The sequence below is a fragment of the Balaenoptera borealis genome (assembly GCF_965194805.1).
Source record: "Balaenoptera borealis genome assembly, chromosome: 12".
Lineage (NCBI taxonomy): Eukaryota > Metazoa > Chordata > Mammalia > Artiodactyla > Balaenopteridae > Balaenoptera > Balaenoptera borealis.
The window spans coordinates 92,375,663-92,391,282 of NC_138869.1; positions in this window are offsets into that span (position 1 = coordinate 92,375,663).

A 15,620-nucleotide genomic window follows, 5' to 3' on the forward strand; every position below is an offset into this window, starting at 1 on the left:
GGTTCCTGCCCTTGCCCATCATTGTTCCTTACTCTATACAATTTCCCATGGGATTTCATGAATTTACATGCTGATAGTTTCCAGATCTGTAACTGTAGATCATATTGCTCTCCAAAGGCTCATATTCACGTATCCAACTGTCTCCTAAACACCTTCACTTAGATGTCCCATGAGCACCTCAAATGAACCATGCCAAAAATGAAACTCATAATCTCTATTCCCCACTACCCTTCTGTCTTGCTTTAACCCCTGGGTTCCCCATCTCAATTCATCCTTACCCTACTGACCCACAGCAGAGACTGAGTGTCATCTGTAGCAAATATTCTTTGGGCCTCACCATTCCCTGTGCTCCTGCCCATTTCCGAAGGCCTGTATCTATGTCTTTTTTGCCTGAGGGCCTTTAAAGAAGCAACAGAAAGCTGCTCTGTCTGTGCAGAACAGGCTGGAAATGCTGGGGTATTAAACCTATCAGCCAGTGACTCATGGCAATTGGTTTATAAATTCCCCAGCTCCTCAACCTCTTGGGTGGGAGAACTCTGAGACATTTGTTTTATAGCATTTCCCAGGATTTCTCCATGACATTAATAGCATAGTTGGCTTGATAAAGCACTCTTTCTTGGCTATATTTCCTCCTTGATAGCACTTCCTCATTTTCCTACCCATATTCCCTGTTCTTCTCAAATGAAGTACTTGCCCTTGAACCTTTTCCTTGAGATCTGTTTCTGGGGAAAACCAAAGTAAGATATCATCCTTCTTTCCAATCCCTTCCTTCTTCCAGTTAATTACCAAATTCTATTAATTCTACTTCATCATCATCTTGAGAATCTAGCCACTTCTCTCCAGCCCGGCTGCCATTTCCCCGGTACCCACCGCCATCCTCTCTAGCCAGGATCACTGCAGCACTCTCATAATGCCCTTCACTATTGTCCCCCTTCAGTCTTTTCTCTTCCCTGCAAGCAGTGATCTTTCAAGTATGCAAATTTGATAATATCACCACCACAGTAAACTTTTCAGGTCTCAATTCAGAATTGAGAAGCTTTCCTTAACCTTTCACTTATGGGGACCTGTTAAAAAGAGCACCCTGTGCAGCCACTACGGAAAACAGTACGGACGTTCCTCAGAAAACTAAAAATAGAATTACAATATGATCCAGCAATCCCACTCCTGGGCATATACCCAGACAAAACTATAATTCAAAAAGATGCATGCACCCCTATGTTCATAGCAGCACTATTCACAATAGACAAAACATGGAAACAACCTAAATGTCTATTGTTGACAGATGAATGGATAGAAAAGATGTGGTACATATATACTACTCAGCCATAAAAAAATGAAATAATGCCATTTGTAGCAACATGGATGCAACTAGAGATTATCATACTAAGTGAAGTAAGTCAGAAAGAGAAAGACAAATACCATATGATATCACTTATATGTGGAATCTAAAATATGCCACAAATGAACCTATCTATGAAACAGGAACAGACTCACAGACATGGAGATCAGACTTGTAGTTGCCAAGGGGGTGGGGGAGGGAGAGGGATGGACTGGGAGTTTGGGGTTGGTAGATGCAAACTATTACATTTAGAATGAATAAACAACAAGGTCCTACTGTACAGCACAGGGAACTATATCCAATGTCCTGGGATAAACCATAATGGAAAATAATTTTTTAAAAAAAGAATGTCTATATATGTATAACTGAGTCACTTTGCTGTACAGCAGAGATTGACACAACATTGTAAATCAACTCTACTTCAGTTAAAAAAAAAAAGAACCCTGTTATTTCCCTATTAAAGCACTTCTAACACTATACACGAATTGCCTATTCACTCAGCTGTATTCCTCACAATACTGTAAGCTCTAAGAATAGGAACATTGTTTTTTGTCTTTCTTTTCTTTTTCTTTCCTTTGTTTTTCTTTGTTGCTGGACTCCTAGGTTGTAACTCAATATAGGGTATAGAGTAGAAACTCAGTGAGTATTTGCTGAATAAATGAATGTTTAATGGGTCATTCCTGTCTTGCCCATCTTGGCCTGTTTCTGGAGGGCCAGAATCAGAAAGCTAGGGAACACATTTGCAATTTGTACCTGTGTTTACTCTTCTGTTCTAAGAATTTTTTTTCTATAAATAATGACAAGTGATCTCATTAGGGGATGAATTCATCAGAGGATGGTGTCAGGCATAGGACTGATTTTGTTTAAACCTTAATAGGTGATCATTCCTGTTATTTGGTATAAAAAGAGGTATGGACAAGATGGTAGCTTGGAACTTCCAAATTCTTTACATTTGGGGACTTTCCTTAATTCTTTACATTTATTCTTTCATAAGAATTTATTTCATAAGAATGTATTTCTTTTTTTTTTAAATTAATTTATTTATTTACTTATTTATGGCTGTGTTGGGTCTTCGTTTCTGTGCGAGGGCTCTCTCTGGTTGTGGCGAGCGGGGTCTACTCTTCATCGCGGTGCGCGGGCCTCTTTACTATCGCGGCCTCTCTTGTTGTGGAGCACAGGCTCCAGAAGCGCAGGCTCAGTAATTGTGGCTCATGTGCCCAGTTGCTCCGCGGCATGTGGGATCCTCCCAGACCAGGGCACGAACCCGTGTCCCCGCATTGGCAGGCAGACCCTCAACCACTGCGCCACCAGGGAAGCCCAAGAATGTATTTCAAATTTATTCTTTAAAAGAATAAATTCTTTCATTGTTAATAAATTCATTGAGAATTTAGTTCATGAATAAATTCATTCATGATAATTATCATTTGAATTCTGTAAATTGAATTTCCACTAAGATAGGCATGTTTGTATTTAAAAAGAAAAAAGCAACCATTATAATTCCTACCCAATTCTATAAAATTCAAACTGCAAAACTTTTGATTCTTATCCATGCCTCTTATTTAGAGTTTTCTTCTCCCATTTAAAAGTATTCTAACATTTCATTATTTATTCTAATTACATTGATAAAAACAGGTAGCCTGGATTCTAAATCATATTATTTGTAATATGGAATTTCAGCTACAGGACAAAAACCACTTTATTTTCCTCTCTCCTTTTTTTGTTAGTAGAGGGTACTTGTTAAAGGCACAGGTTTTCAAATGCAGTGGACAGGCTAGAGTCCTCATTCTGTCAATTATTAGGATGTGCGAGCAGAGGTACTTTGCTTCATCTCTCCAGGCCTCAGTTTCCTCATCTTTTTAAAGAATAAAGTGATATCTACGTCTTAGACTTGCTATGAAACAAGTGAGACAACAGATGTAAAGGGATTAGCACATAATAAGCACTCAATAAATGCTGTCATCATCATCATTATTTATTAGCTGTTAGTTGGAGAGTATGTCCTTTAATTATCTTATTTGGTCCTCATAACAATACTAGGATGTGACCAATGCTGTCATCCCTATCTTACAAATACAGAAGCTGAGGCCCAGAGAATTTAAGGAAACTTGCCTAACAATTATAAAATAATAATAATAGAAAAAAATTATAAAGTGTTCACTATGGACAAGGCACCATTCTAAATTGTTTACATGTGAATTCATTTCCTCAATCCTAATAGGTATATCTTATCTTTATCCCCAATTTGCAGAACGAGACTAAGATCCAGAGCTATGAAGTAACTTGTTCAAGGTCACACAGCTCTTAAGTGATAAAACTAGGGTTCAAATCCAGGAAATCTGGTTTCAGAGGATGTGTGCTTAACCATATGTATATGCCTCTCTTGTGCTACCCTGGGGTGCTGTGCCTTGATAAAACGATGAATGAATACAGAATTGGAAGCTTGAGAAAAACACAAAAGCATATTTTGATTTTAAATTTAGGAACAACAGGTAAATTCCTATCTATATTCTGGTACAATTCAGGGCATACAAAACAAAAGAAAACATTTAACTGACCTACCTTCTTTTCGGTTCTCTGCAATGCATTTTAGGATTTTTTTCCCCAGCTTTATTGAAATATAATTGAGAAATAAAATTGCATATATTTAAAGTATACCACCTGATGATTTGACATGCATATACTTTGTGAAATGATTACCACAATCAGGTTAATTAACACATCCATCACCTCATCTTTGTGTGTGTGTGTGTGGGGGGGGTGAGAATGCTTAAGGTCTACTCTCTTAGCAAATTTCCAGTACACAGCACAGTATTATTAACTATTGTCATAATTCTGTACATTCGATCCCCAGAGCTGAAGGCTTGGATCCTTTGATCAGTATCTCCCCATTTTCCCTCCCCTGCTACCCCCTAGTAACCACCACTCTACTCTCTGTTTCCAAGTTTGACTTTTTGTTGGTTTGTTTTTAGATTCCACATATAAGAAAGATCATACAGTATTTGCCTTTTCTTTTTTTTATTTTATTAAAAAAATTTTTTTGGCTGTGTTGGGTCTTTGTTGCTGTGTGTAGGCTTTTCTTAGTTGTGGTGAGCGGGGGCTACTCGTCATCTCGGTGCATGGGCTTCTCATTGCAGGAGAAGCGGAGCACCGGCTCTAGGAGTGCGGGCTTCTGTAGTTGTGGCACGCAGGCTCAGTAGTTTTGGCTTGTGTGCTCTAGAGCACAGGCTCAGTAGTTGTGGCACATGGGATCTTCCTGGACCAGGGCTCGAACCCATGTCCCCTGCATTGGCAGGCAGATTCTTAACCACTGCACCACCAGGGAAGTCCCTATTTGCCTTTTCTCTCTGGCTAATTTCACTTACCATAATGTCCACCAAGTTCATCCATGTTGTTACAAATGACAGGATTTCTTTCTTGCTTATTTCAGCTTTGCTATTGAGTTGTATAGATTCCTTATATATTTTGGATATTAACCCCTTCTTATCAGATATACGATTTACAGATCTTTTTTTTTTTACTATTCTGTAGGTTGCCTTTTCATTTTGTTGATGATTTCCTTTGCTGTGCAGAGCTTATTAGTTTGGTGTAGTCCCATTTGCTTATTTTTGCTTTTGTTACATGTGCTTTTGGTGTCATATCCAAAAAATCATTGCCAAGACCGATGTCAAGAAGCTCTCCCCCTATGTTTTCTTATAGGAGTTTTATGGTTTCAGGGCTTACATTTTAGTCTTTATACCATTTCAGGTTAATTTTTGTGAGTGGTGTAGGGTAGGGGGTCCAATTTCATTCTTTTGCATGTGAATATCCAGTTTTCCCAGTAGCATTTACTAAAGAGACCATCTTTTCCCCATTGTGTGTTCTTGTGCCCTTGTCAAAGATTAGTTGACCATATTTGTGTGGGTTTGTATCTGGGCTCTCTATTCTGTGCCATTGGTCTATGTGTCTGTTTTGTACCAGTTCCATAATATTTGATTACTATAGCTTTGTAATAGAGTTTGAAATCAGGAAGTATGATGCCTCCAGGTTTGTTCTTCCTTTCCAAGATTGGTTTGGCTCTTCAGGGTCTTTTGTGGATCCATATGAATTTTAGGATTGTGTTTTTCTATTCCTGTGGAAAATGCCAATGGAATTTTGATAGGGATTGCACTGAATCTGTAGATCTCTTTGGGTAGTATGGACATTTAAACAATATCAGTTCTTCCAATCCATGAACTTGGGATATCTTTCCATTTATTTGTGTCATCCTCAGTTTATTTCATCAATGTCTTGTAGTTTTCAGTGTATAGGTCTTTCACCTCCTTGGTTAAATTCGTTCTTAAGTAATTGTTTTTAATGCTACTGTAAATAGGATTGTTTTCTTAATTTCTTTTTCTAATAGTTTGTTGTTAATAGAAATGCAGCTGATTTTTGTATATTGCAACTTTACTGAATTTGTTATTTCTAACAGCTTTTTGGTGGCGTCTTTGGGTTTTCTACGTATAACGTTATGTCATCTACAAACAGAAAAATTTACTACTTTATTTCCAATTTGGATGACATTTATTTCTTTTTCTTGTCTAATTGCACTGGATAGGACTTCTGGTACTATGTTGAATAGAAGTGGTGAGAGTGGACACCCTTATCTTGTTCCTGATCTTAGAGGAAAAGCTTTCACCTTTTCACCATTGAGTACAATGTTAGCTTTGGGCTTGTCATATATGGCCTTTATTATGTTGAGATATATTTCTTATATATCTAATTTAAGAGTTTTTATTATGAAAGGATGGGATGTTGAATTTTGTCAATTTCTTTTTTCTGCATCTATTGAAATTATCGTGTTTTTATCCTTCATTCTGTTAATGTGGTGAGTCATATTTATTGATTTTTGTATGTTGAACCATCCTTGCACCCCAAGGATAAATCCAACTTGATCATGGTATATGATCCTTTTACAGTGCTGTTCAGTTCTGCTTGCTAGTATTTTTTTGAGGATTTTTGCATCTATATTCATCAAGGATATTGGCCTGTAGTTTTCTTTTCTTGTAGTGTCCTTGTCTGGCTTCAGCATCAGGGTAATACTGGGCTGGTAAAATGAATATGTAAGTACTCAAATTTTTTGGTAGAGTTTGAGAAGGATTGGTATTAATTCTTCTTTAAATGTTTGGTAGAATTCACTAGTAAAACCATCAGCTCCTGGACTTTTCTTTATTGGGAGATTTTCAATTACTGATTCAATCTCCTTACTCATTATTAGTCTGTGCAGTTTTCTGTGTCTTCATGATTCAGACTTGCTAGGCTGTGTATTTCTAGGAATTTGTCCATTTCTTCTAGATTGTCCAATTTATTGGCATACAATTGTTCATAGTTGTGTCTTATGATCCTTTGTATTTCTGTGGTATTAGGTTTTTTTTTTAAATTTTTAAATTTATTTTTATTTATTTATTTTTGACTGTGTTGGGTCTTCGTTTCTGCACGAGGGCTTTCTCTAGTTGCGGCAAGCGGGGGCCACTCTTCATTGCGGTGCGTGGGCCTCTCACTATCGTGGCCTCTCTTGTTGCAGAGCACAGGCTCCAGACACGCAGGCTCAGTAGTTGTGGCTCACGGGCTTAGTTGCTCCACAGCACGTGGGATCTTCCCAGACCAGGGCTCGAACCCGTGTTCCCTGCATTAGCAGGCAGATACTCAACCACTGCACCACCAGGGAAGCCCTGTGGTATTAGTTTTAATGTTTCCTCTTTCATTTCTGATTTTATTTATTCAAGTCTTCTGTTTTTTTATAGTTAGTTTAGTTAAAGGTTTGTCAGTTTTGTTTATCTTTTAAAAAAAAACAGCTCTCAGTTTCATTGATCTTTTCTATTATTTTTCTGGTCTTTATTTCATTTCTTTCTGTCTGATCTTTGTATTTCCTTCCTTCTGCTAACTTTTGGGCTTCATTTGTTTGAATTTTTCTAGTTCCTTGAGGTCTAATGTTAGGTTGTTTGAGATCTTTCTTTTTTCTTAATGTAGGCATTTATTGCTATAAACATCTCTTTGAACTGTGTTGCTGCATTTCATTAGTTTTGATATGTTGTGTTTCCATTTTCATTTGTTTCAAGGTATTTTTTATCTTCCTTTTGATTTCTTCTCTGATCCATTGGTTGTTCAGGAGTTTGTTGTTTAATTTCCACATATTTGTGAATTTTCTATTTTTCCTCCTGTTACTGATTTCTATTTTCATACCATTGTGGTCAGAAAAGATACTTGGTATGATTTCAGTCTTCTTAAGTTTGCTGAACTTGTTTTGTTGCCTAACATATTATCTATCCTAGAAAATGTTCCTTGTGGGCTTGACAAGAATGTGTATTCTGCTGCTGTTAGAATGTTCTATAAATGTCTGTTAGGTCCTTTGGTCTAAAGTATAGTTCAAGTGTAATGTTTCCTATTGATTTTCTGCATGGATGATCTATTCAGCATTGAAAATGGGGTACTGAATTCCCCTAATATTATTGTTTTGTTTATTTTTCTTTTCAAATCATTTAGCATATACTTTATATATTTAGGTGCTCTAATGTTGGGTGCATATATACTTCAATTGTTATGTCTTTTTGATGAATTGACTCCTTTATCATTATATAATGACCTTCTTTGTCTTTTGTTAAAGTTTTTGACTTAAGGTCTGTCTTGTCTGATACAAATATAACTACCCCTTTTCTCTTTAGGATTCCATTGCATGGAATTTCTTTTTCCATTCCTTCACTTTGAACATATGTGTGTCATTAAAACGGAATTGAGTCTCTTGTAGGCAGCAGACAGTTGGGTCTTCTTGTTTTATCCATTCAGCCACTCCATGTGTTTTGATTGGAGAATTTAATCCATTTACATTTAAAGTAATTATCAATAGGTAAAGACTTACCATCTTGTTAATTGTTTTTTGGCTGTTCTCTAGTTCCTTTGTTCCTTTCTCTCTTGCTGATTTGCTTTGTGAATTGATGATTTTCCATAATGGTATGTTTTGATTGATTCATTCCTCTTTAATCTTTGTGTGTCTATTGTAAATTTTTGCCTTGTGGTTACTATGAAATTTACACAGAACATCTTATAGCTATAGCAGTCTATTTCAAGCTGATAACTTAACTTTGATCACGTACAAAAACTCTACCCTTTCCCCCCCCCATTTCATGTTTTTGATGTCACAATTTACATCTTTTTATATTGTATATCCATTAACAAATAATTGTAGCTATAGTTATTTGTAATGCTTTTGTCCTTTAGCCTTTATACTGGAGTTGATTAACACAGTACCATATTACAGTATTAGAGTATTCTGAATTTGACTATACAGTTACCTTGATCAGTATATCTTATATTTTCATATCTTCTTATGTTACTAATTAGTGCCCTTTCATTTAAACTTGAAGAATTTCTTTACTATTTCTTATAAGGCAGGTCTAGTGATGATGAACTCCACCAGCTTTTGATTGTCTGGGAACGTCTTTATCTCTCCTTCATTTTTGAAGGATAGCTTTACTGGGTAAAGTCTTCCTGGTTGGCAGTTTTTTTTTCTTTCAGTGCTTTGAATATATTATCCCACTCTCTCCTGACCTGCAAGGCTTATGCTGAGAAATCTGCTAATAGCCTTATGGGGTTTTCTTGTATGCGAGGTTTTCTCTTTCTCTCTGTTGGTTTTAAAATTCTTTGTCTTTGACTTTAGCTCATTTTATTATAATCTGCTTGGAGAAGATCTTTTTGAGTTGACTCCTTTTGAGGACCCATGAGCTTCATGAACTTGGATGTCTGTATTTCTCCCCAGCTTTGCAAAGTTCTCAGCCACCATTTCTTTAATTTTTCTATCTGTTTCTCCCTCTATTCTCCTTCTGGTACTCCATTAATTCATAGATTGTTTTTCTTGATGGTATCCCATAATTCACATAGGCTTTCTTCACTCTTTTTCATTCTCTTTTCTTTGTTCTCCTTTGTCTGGATAATTTCAAATGACCTGAATTGACTTCACAGCTTCTTTCTTCTGCTTGATCAAGTCTGCTGTTCATGCTCTCTATTGCATTTTTCCTTTCATTCATTGTATTTTTCAGCTCCAGACTTTCTGTTTGGTTCTTTTTTATGATTTCTATATCTCTGTTAAAATTCTCATTTTGTTTCTGTATTGTTTTCCTGATTTCTTTGAATTGGATTTCTTTTTATCACTGAGCTTCCTGAAGACAACTATTTTCAATTCTTTTATTGGGCAAATTGCAGATCTCCACTTCTTTAAAGTTGGTTATTGGAAAAATATTGTGTTTATTTGGTAGTGTCATGTTTCCTTGTTTTTTCTTGTTCCTTGAAGTCTTGTTTTGCTCTATTTGCATTTGAAGAAGCACTTCCTGCAGTCTCCACTGACTGTCTTCAGGAGAGAAATACCTTCTGCCAGCCCTGCTAAGTATTCTGAGGTTCTCTCAGAAATTTTCTATAGATATACATGCTCCACACTTCTTGTTCCCCCTTGGGGGCGGGGAATTCTTAATGATGGTATTCTTTCTCTTGATCCTGCAAAGGCTGGCTGAATGCTGACAGCGTCCCATTTGCCTTCCCCAGGGCATAGCTGAATGCTCAAGTTCTTATGCTTTCTCCCAATCCTGTAGAGTTGAGCCAGCTTTCTGCACATACTCACTAGCTGTCTGCAAAGACTTGCACTTGTTGCCCTTGGGGGCATGAGCAGGGAGCTGGCCATGTAGACATGGTGGTGGTGGTGTGTGTGGGTGAGCTGTGCAGAGTGTTGAGGGTGTCTGTGGGCCAGCTGGCAGGATCCTCAAAAGAGGTATCCCCAGTGACTTGTGGTTGAGCTTCCTGATGGATTCTGCATGGCATTTAGTGGATCTGCATCCCTTTCTGACCTCTAAGAGCCCTGGCTACTGTTTTTTGCCCCTCCCCTCCTCTAAGTTGTGCAGCACATCTCAGTATTCTGGATGAGGCATGAACAGGACCAATGAGGTGGGCCTCTTTGGCTGCATCCTGTACAGCTGGGAAAGCCAGGCACTCACTCATGTGCTCTCACTGACATAGAAGGTCTCTCTTAGCACTGAGCTGTACCGCCTTGGGGCAGGGGGTTGACTTGGGTAAAGTGAAATTCTTCCTCTTACCTTCTTCATTGTGTCCAATCTCGGATTTTTTTTTTCTCCAACAATGTGTTGGAACTTCTCTGTTGAACTCCTGAATGCCCACAAAGGCACTCTCATTTGTGTGTCAAAATCGGTGTTCCTTGGGAGGAAGACAGTCAAATTCCTCCATTTTGTTGTCACCACTCCCTGCATTTTATGTTTTGCAATGCAAATGGCACAAATATCTAAGCTTTTGGGAAGAAAATAATTTTAATGTCAATGCAATGGACAACTATGGATTCTGTGTGGTTTTGTTCGACATAGACCGAGGTTTAGAACCTTTGCTCCTTGGAATTACACTTGGAACTCTGCTGGAAAATGTTACTCTTCTCTTTTCTCTATAATATTGATATACCTGTCACATTCATGTAAGACCCATGATTAATCTAAATGTGCAGGTGTTCCTAACTGAGGCTAGAGGTTTGAATTTGCTTCATTCTATGCAGTCTGTTTTAATTTTGATTAATTGCCATCAGGAATAATAACTCCTCAGGGCAGATCATTAGGAAGCTACAGAATTGATTATATTTAGCCACAGAATATGTAAAACTAGTCACCACCACTGAAATGATCATAGATACCCTTGATGTTGCATTCACAAGGAATACTTAGGTCATTCCAACTGGATTTCAGAAACAAATTAAAATGGAATTGGAAATGCTTTTTCATAAATAAGTTAGCTTTCAAATTTGCCCTTTTTTTCCTCAATAGGTTTCCTTAATTCTGACATGAAAATTAGTAACCTCAGCTGGTAGTCATGGTTGGTAGGAATAATATGCTTTAGGTATATGCTAGGGAATTTATCTCAGTACACATTTGCAATAATTAATTGGGAGACTCATGATTCCCTGCTGCATAAGAAAGGACCCAAGCTTACCTGCTATCCTCTACCTGAGACCACTGCCTTGGTGGAGAACTGAGTGCTTCACTTTGTGGCTAATGTACTAGCCTCCTAACTTCTTTACTTCTGGTGTAGTTTCTTCTTGGCCCACTCACACCTGAGTCTTTGCTCTTTCCTAATTGGAGCACACCAGCTCCTACCTTTGCACATGGCTGTCACTATCCCTGGAACACTGTTAACTCCCTTTTCCATCTACCTATCTCTATTCATACTTAGGACTTCTCTGAAATGCCACCTACTCCAGGAAGCTTTCTTTGTTGCATCACTCCCCCCACGTGGCTCTTCTATGTGTCCGATTGCACCTTGGACCGTTTCTACATAACTGCTATCATATTTATTGTCACTAAGTGTCCATCTCCTCTGTTAGAGGAAAATTTGTCTTGTGTCTCTACAGCCCAAGTTCAGTGGGTCCTAACCCTTTTGGCCTCACACACGCCTTTGAGAACCTGGTGAAAACTATAAACTTCCTCTCTAGACAAAGTAATCTAAATTCTGCAGATAATTTCAAGGGGTTCTGGGATACTCTAAATCCATCTGTGGGCCCTAGGAGTTCATGGACTCCAGGCTAAGAATCCCTGCACTAGCTCCTGGATACATCAAAATAGTTATAACTTAATAGATGCTTGTCGCTGTTCTGAGCACTTCACATGATCTGCCCCATTTATTCCTTACAACAACCCTATGAGGTAACTACTATAATTATCCCCAATTTACAGATGAGAAAACTGAGGAACGGCACGTAATTTGACCGAGGCTGTTCCTGAGTCTTCTCTTAACCAGGCTGCTCTGTTAACCATGGCACTACATCACCTCTCTGCCTCACTATGGTCCTGTTCATAAAAGGTACTGCGTGAATGTCTATTGAGTGACATCCTTCAAAGGATAAAGGAAAGTAATAGTGTTATACACCACGAACCATGAATAAGGTTAAAATCATGCAGAAAATAAAGAGGCGTAGCATTCAAATGGTTTGTACATGCTATGATCTTTTTCAGTGGAGTAAATAGCATAGGAGATAAGCTACATTTAACCTTCAGTTAGCTTTAAGGATAAGGGGTAGAAAGGCAAAGAACTTGCACTGAATACTTAATACATGCCTGACATTGAGTTTGTACTTCCTAAACAGACTACATTATATAATAGTGCTACTAGACCTGGGAATATAGTTGAATTTTGAGTACAGTATTGACTCTGGGGAAGGACTGAATGGGAAAATATAAAGTGCTGTGCTCTTTAAAGCAAGCATTTAGAAAGCACAGTTTGTAAAAGCCTAACTGTTGACTCCCTGTGGCATTAAGGAATGGAAGTTTTACTGCTAGAATGGAGAAGGGTGAAGGAGGCAGGGGTGGGGTCAGTTTTTTCTTTCTTTTAGAAAAGATAAGCCTTGCAAGTCTTTTGTGATAAGAAGAAGTTTTACAATTACAGGTAGGTGTGAATAGGACCTTCACTCAAGTGTGCACACACACACACTTCTGCTCTGGTTTCAGAAAGGCAAGGAGGGAAGGTGGGAAAGAGAGAGGACTCGAGATCAATATGTCATTATCATGTGCCAGTAATTACATTAAATGATTCCAAATAGACACTCCCAGCTGATCTAGCCTCTAGCTCCTACGATGGCCAGTGGTTCAATGGTCAGATGTCAGGTACTTGGTTGCAGAGGGAGCCTGGCAGGAGAGGCAGCAGCAAGGAGACTTTTCATGCTCCAAGGAACTTGCAGTCTTCTTCGGAACCTTATGAGAATACTACACTAACAATTGTAATCATTGCCCATGAATAGTTTTAACCATACATGAGAAAATGCCCTTGGTGTCATTCATTCCCCACTGTTAAGAAAGTTGATATTACTGTGTTCTGCGTATCTGAGTCAGGAGATCTATCTCCAGGTATCCCTTGAACCACTTCTAGCCTGTGTGTAGAGGTGGCTCAGGTCCCCGCAGGGCCCATGTCTACCCATGGAGCTCTCGAGGCTAGGAATCTACATGTCTGGTGGGGAGGCACGTCCCAGATCAACCCCAGAGATCAAGGGTGTATGACGTTGGTCATTGTCCGGATTTCTGTCCTCTCTGTGGGGCTCCTCAGTAGTCAAAGTACTTACAACTCCATTTCACAAATTGTGGGTGTGGTGATACTTTTCCTGTCAGTCGTTTTTATTGGCCTCACACTTATCCACATCACTGACTCGAGGTATCTTCGTTTCTCAGTGTTGATATATTTGGGTGAAGGAGAATGATATAAAGAACAAAACTAAGGCTGGACTTTTGGGAACTAAATTTGGGGAAATTTTCATTTTTTATAATACAAAAAAATACTGTCTTTAAATGTTTTAGCAAGCAATTTAAAAATATTGAGTTGGAAATGTTTTAAAATTTTTCTAATACTAGCTTGAATATTCTTTATAACTTAGCTGTCTTAAACTACAACCAATATGGAACTCTTACTTTGAAATATAGCCATTTTCTCTAACAAATCATCAGAAGAGGGCTAAATCAAGCCAGCTTTCCACTGAGTTACAATTGGAGACTCTAATTATCCAGTCTGCATCTCAAGTTGTGTCATAATTCATTAAAATACTTTTTGCCCCTTTTCACTTAGTTGCATTTCAGCATTCTAAATTCTAGTCTCTTCCTGTCTCAAAAAAATGTAGACAGTTAATAAAGTATATTTGTATTTCATTTGTTTGTTAATTTGATTTTGTAATGATCTCTTTGTCCCTTCATTTCTATAACCCATGGCTGTGCCTATATTACCAGTCAAAATGCAGATTTTCTTAGAGTCCAGCCGCAACAGTCCTTAGCAAAAGAATTTTGATCTTGCAAAATGATTTGCATTTGGATGAAGGATGCCCACCACACGTATGAATTTGCACCTGGATGCAAATCCAGGGAGAGGGGGCTCAGTGGTGGCCTGTGGGAGAGGGAGTTGAATTCTTTTGGGTGAAGGAAGGTATTACTTTATGTGAGGGATGAAGCCTCATGCTACAGAACAGGAATGAGATTGAAGCCTTTGATTTTTGCCCTTTTGGAAGTTCTGCAAAGGTGTGTAGCTATAAGATGTTGGCAGGTTAACTGCATGTTGTCGGGGCAGTTGAGTGTATGTCAGTATTCCGCCCTTTGGCTTTCAAAGATCTTTCTGGGCAGCCCAACTAGGAGAGGTTATCTGGTCCCCTGCCTGCTTGGTGGGGACCACTATTTAACTTGTATAAACTTTGGGTGGGAATGTGTATCTTTCCTCACCATGGATCATATCATTTTTGTAACTAGGCGCCCAGGGAAGTCTGGAAGTATCCCTCCTAGGGATGCATAGCCTTGGAGCTGCCCATGTGAAGTTTATCTTTGTTTGTTCTAATGTTTGCTATCTGGAGAGGATTATCCAGGGAATAGTTTGGCTTAGGTGTGAGGCTGATCTTTTCATGTCTTCTCCCCCAGTGAAAACATCAGGGCTTTAGATTACAAACCAAATGTAATTCCATCAGGAAGAGTGGACTCTCAGGAGAAAATAAGAGTCGAGGATTACTGAAAAATGGGATACAATGTGTTTTTCTCCACAATTTTTAGAGAAGAAAGGTCTATGATTTATACTGGAGTTCTGCTTTGTGTTTTCAGATGTGAATCAGAAAATCTTTTAGACACCATTGCTTGCCCCAAGTCAAGAGGGGAAAACGAAGCTAGAAATAACTTTTAATACATATCCAATTACCTGAATATTATTTTACAGGTCTGAATAAAGAGAGAGAAGATGATATTATATTATATATAATAGTTCAATATTTGTTAATAATCTCATATAAAAATTAAATCAGATTGTGTATCATGTACTCTATATTTTACTTAATGTAGTTTTAATAAATAGGGATTTTCAAGCACAGTTCCCTTATTGCTAATCACAGTGAGTATACCGGTTAAGGGTTACACACTATAAGAAGATAAAAATATTTGAGCTGATTTAGGAATTTTGTCTAATTACACTGGTCCATTAAAAAAATATATAGTATTTGCTAAATGGCAAAATCATAACACCTAAATTTATTGCTGGAAATTCAAATGCTATCTTCCTAGCTTTCTCTTCTTTTATCCTGTGGAACATGGTGTACCAAAGATCTTATTCTGCAAGTTTTTGCAAGATGATTTTAACAGCCCTCCCTCTAAATTCCTTCTGCAAGAGTCATTCCTTTTTTCAAAGAGTGACTATATTTATAATTTGGGCCTTGAACCCCTGGGAACACTTGCAGTTACTTTAGGGAGTCCTGGAATCTATATTTATACCAAGTACT